This window comes from Sinocyclocheilus anshuiensis, unplaced genomic scaffold, assembly GCF_001515605.1.
Source record: "Sinocyclocheilus anshuiensis isolate Anshui unplaced genomic scaffold, SAMN03320099.WGS_v1.1 scaffold1274, whole genome shotgun sequence".
Taxonomy (NCBI): domain Eukaryota; kingdom Metazoa; phylum Chordata; class Actinopteri; order Cypriniformes; family Cyprinidae; genus Sinocyclocheilus; species Sinocyclocheilus anshuiensis.
Genome location: NW_015558608.1, coordinates 33,016 through 37,494, shown reverse-complemented (window position 1 = coordinate 37,494; position 4,479 = coordinate 33,016).

The window sequence follows — 4,479 nt, the reverse complement described above, 5'->3', positions numbered from 1 at the left end:
TGGCGCGGAAGGATCGACACATGGAGGTACGCGTCCTTCAGGTCGATCGCTGTGAACCAATCTTGGGGACGGATGCACTCAAAAATGCGTCTCTGCGTCAACATCTTGAACGGCAGCTTGTGAAGCGCACAGTTTAAAACTTGCAGATCCAAGATCAGTCGTAACCCACCGCTTTTCTTGGGCACAATGAAGTAAGGGCTGTAAAACCCTGACCTCATATCGGCTGGAGGAACCGGCTCTATCGTGTCCTTCGCCAGCAGGACTGCGATTTCCGCACGCAAGACAGGGGCATAGACAGCCTTGACTGAAGTGAACCGGATGCCCCTGAACTTGGGGGGACGCCGGGTGAACTTAATCGCATAGCCGAGTCTGATGGTCTGCAGGAGCCACCGAGACGGACTGGGGAGCGCTAACCAGGCTCTGCGAGACCGTGCCAGCGGAACCAACGGAGCCACCAACGTACCCGCGGTGGGGCAGCGTGGTGGAACACAGGGACAGGCCCGGCCTGTGACGGCAGAGGGCAGAGTTTGGGTGTGAAGTGTAACACTCACCTGATTCCTCCTCGTGCGGGAGAAAATGCAGCAGCCCGGCTTGAGGCTTGTGACAGCCTGGCGTGTGACGACATGAAGCGGGGACTCGAGTGCTACAGCCCTTACCTAGTTCCACGAATGGGTGCTCTTGGGCAACCCACTGCTGCCCGCTGGCGAGAGAGGAGGAGGGAAGTGATCCCGTGATGCACGGTTCACCACTCTCCTCCTCTTGAGACCCAGAGACCGAGGAAAACGCTCTTTTATTGAAGTTTTGGGTACCGCTGGCTGAACAAAAACAGAATGAAACAAAAGATTCTCCACCCGGCCCTCCTTCGGGGGAGGGAGTGGTGCGGTCACCATCTCCTGACGAGCAGTCTGATCCATCTCCGGGTTGCCCATCTCAGGGCCTCTTGCACTTGTGCTTGCCGCCAGGTTTGGCGGGGGCCTGGATGGGCTGGGCGTCCTGCCTGCGACGACCCGTGTCCTCCACGACGCTGCCTGGTGGAAGGCTGCTGCTGCTGCATGGGAGCGGGGGCAGCTGCAGGGGGGCGCCCACGGTGACGAGCAGGCTGAGGGGCTGCGGCCTGGGTGGAAGAAGCAGGTTTCCTCTGGCGCATGATGTGTTTGATCGCCTCAGTCTGCTTCTGTGCCGCCGAGAACTGCTGGGCAAAGCTCTTGACAGCGTTGCCGAGGAGGCCGGTCTGTGACACGGGAGCATTCAGGAAATGTACCTTATCATGCTCCTTCATGTCGGCCAGACACAGCCAGAGATGGCGCTCCTGGACCACTAGCGTGGAAATCGCACGACCCAGAGACTGTGCGGTCACCTTCGTCGCTCGAAGCGCGAGGTCCGTCGCAGCACGCAGTTCATGTAGAACTGCCAGGTCGTGAACACCCTCGTGCAGGCCTCTCACGGCTTTGGCCTGATGGACCTGCAGTAACGCCATGGCGTGGAGGGCAGAAGCCGCCTCCCCACAAGCTCTGTAAGCACTGCCAGTTAGACCTGACGAATACTTACAGGCCCGTGAGGGGAGACACGGGTCACGCCGCAGAGTGGTAGCGGCTGTTGGACATAGTTGCATGGCCACAGACCGCTCCACCGAGGGAATGCCCGTGTACCCCAAAGTGGCCCCACCATCGAGGGTGGTGAGGGCGGAGGTGCTACAAGATTAGTTTCAGGCAGTAAAAGGTGCCTTCCACGATCTTGTGAGCTCCTCATGCACTTCCGGGAAGAATGGCACCGGAGGGGGGCGCTGAGAACCAGCGCGACCCCCACCGAGAAACCATTCATCCAGCCTTGAAGGATTGGGATGCGGTGGAAGATTCCACACGAGCCCGAAATTCTCAGCAGCCCTGGGAAAGCATAGCCATCATCTCTGGGTCTGGCTCGGACAATGCTACCACACCCGAAGGGGGCAACGCAGCCGGGTCGTCATCCCCGGAGAGAGAGAGCTTGCCCTCCAATACAGCGATCGACATCTGGTCTTCAGAAGGAGCACCGAGGGAAACGGGAGGTGCGCTCTGTCTTGCAGAGGGCCCAGCACGCTCCCTTGGAAACTCCACCGGCTGCAGAGTGCTTGAGGGGTGACAAACTCCCTCTGGGGAAGCCGTCACCGTGATCCTCAAATCACCTCTGACTCCACCAGACGCAACGCCGCCCCGGATGCCTGGACGAACGCTGGATCGTGGCAGAGGCAGAGGGACACCGCCACGTTTGACGTAACGGAGTCTTTTATGCAACTCCAAGATAGTCATGTTCCTACAAAGAGAACATGTACCATCCATGAAGGCTTCCTCAGCGTGCTCAACGCCCAGACATGTGAGGCAGCGATCGTGACCGTCCTGAGGTGCCAGGTAATGACCACATCCAGAAATGCACGGGTGATAAGACATCTTTAAAAAGACGCGATCACCCGTGTTGCTCTTTTAGAGATTGCTCTTTTGTGCTGAAGCACGCAGGGCAGCTGGCCACCGCACACTCCTGGTGTGGCTGTCTGCACGAAGATGATCTTTCCCGTGAGACCGTGACCACCGCTGCTGTGCCATAACGCCCACACTCGTTTGCAATCACTCGATGAACAGGAGAGCAGTAGTGATGCACCACCGCTCGGCTCCGAAGCGAAAGGATGAATTAATGCGGTGCACCTGCTGCCTCTTATACCCGCGCTGCGGGGTGGGGCAGTCAGATGCGAAATCCGCATGCCAGTGTCCATTGGCTCGTTTAGTTACACTCGAAGAGGATTGGTCTCTCTGGCGAGATCCCAATTCATCGGTCATCACCGACGTGATGTCGAGAGTGACCGACTGAAAGGGAACTATATTTCAAGGACACAGATCCTTGAAGGTCCTACGATCATTCTGGTCACGCATTCCGTGTCCGTTAAAGAAGTCAAGGCGGACTGTTGACCACAGTGTGCTGGCCAACCTAGTCCGGACCACTAACCTCAAATCCGGTTTGAATGATCTTACTTTTTGTTTATTCAAAACTCGCTTGTTGACAAACAAAGGACCTCTTATTTATGATCTTCTGGATGATAATAAGTTTGATGTCCTCTATTTGATGGAAACATGGTAACAACCTCATGATTTCTTGTAACTTAAACTGCTCCTCCGGGGTTTGTTAACATCTGTCAACCCCGTGCCTCTGGCCGAGCAGGAGGACTTGCTATACTTTAAAATGAGAAATGAAAAGTCTCTCCCATTACTGTACCTTTGTATGAATCATTTGAGCCCATTGTTTTACAAATGAATGGGCCTGTTCCTACTGTTGTAGCCACTGCTTACCCAGAAACAATACTGATTTTTTCATGAGTTCTCTGTATTTTTAACTTTACTGCGTTCTGCATCTCACAAAGTAATTTTGTTGGGTTATTTTAATATTCACATGGACAATGTCAATAACACTCTCACCAGGGATTTTATATCATGCCTTGATAGTTTTGAAATACAAAAATTAGCTGATTTACCTACTCCCTATAAAGGCCATATTATTGATCTTATTTGTTGCTCTAGTGTAGCTCCTTTTAACTGTCTTGCATCGAACTCGCCCATATCAGATCACAAGGTAATATAATTCAATGTTAACTTGCTGGCTGAAAAAAAATCTACATAGGTCATTCCGTCTCATTTCGGAATATGAAGAACATCGATCTGACTGCTCCTTCTGATGAACTTGATCATTTCTTTAGGAGATAAGCTGCATCCAGCTGCATCACTGTCTGGTATGGGAACTGCAGTGCTGCTGACCGCAAGACCCCACAGCGGACAGTGAACACAGCTGCAAAGATCATCGGTGCCCCTCTCCCCTCCATTCTGGACATTTTCCTTGCACGATGCTCCAGTAAAGCTATCAGTATCTTGAAGGACCCCACCCATCCCTCCCGCAGTCTCTTCCAGCTCTTGCCATCAGGAAGACGGTACCGGAGCATCAGAGCCCACTCTGCAAGACTGCTCAACAGCTTTTTCCCCCAGGCTGTGAGAACCCTCAATTCCAATCACCTCACCTCCCTCTGAAACCTCATCCACAACCTCCTGAAACCAGGACCCTCACTCCCCTTATGTTCAGGTCAAAATGAAGCTCTCCACTCAAAACCATTCACTCTTGCTGAAAAAACTAACTTTTCCCTCAGACATCAGACACAAGCTTTCAAAACGCACACACTACAACATAGTATTACACACTGGTGCAATAAATTGAAAATATATCCAAAACTGCTAAGTTATGTTGCTTGTGGTTCTCCCCCTCAAAAACCTTTTTTACACCACAAATCATACTGCACTACTTGCTTCTTAACCTTAAATACCTCTTTTGCACAATATAATGCACAGTTATATGAAGTACTTGTATAGTCTGTCTTAGGTTATGTGTATGTATAGTCAACTATTTATAGTATATGTATAGTTAGATTACCGCTTCAGATAGTTAGCTATGTAGGTCTAAAAATTATTC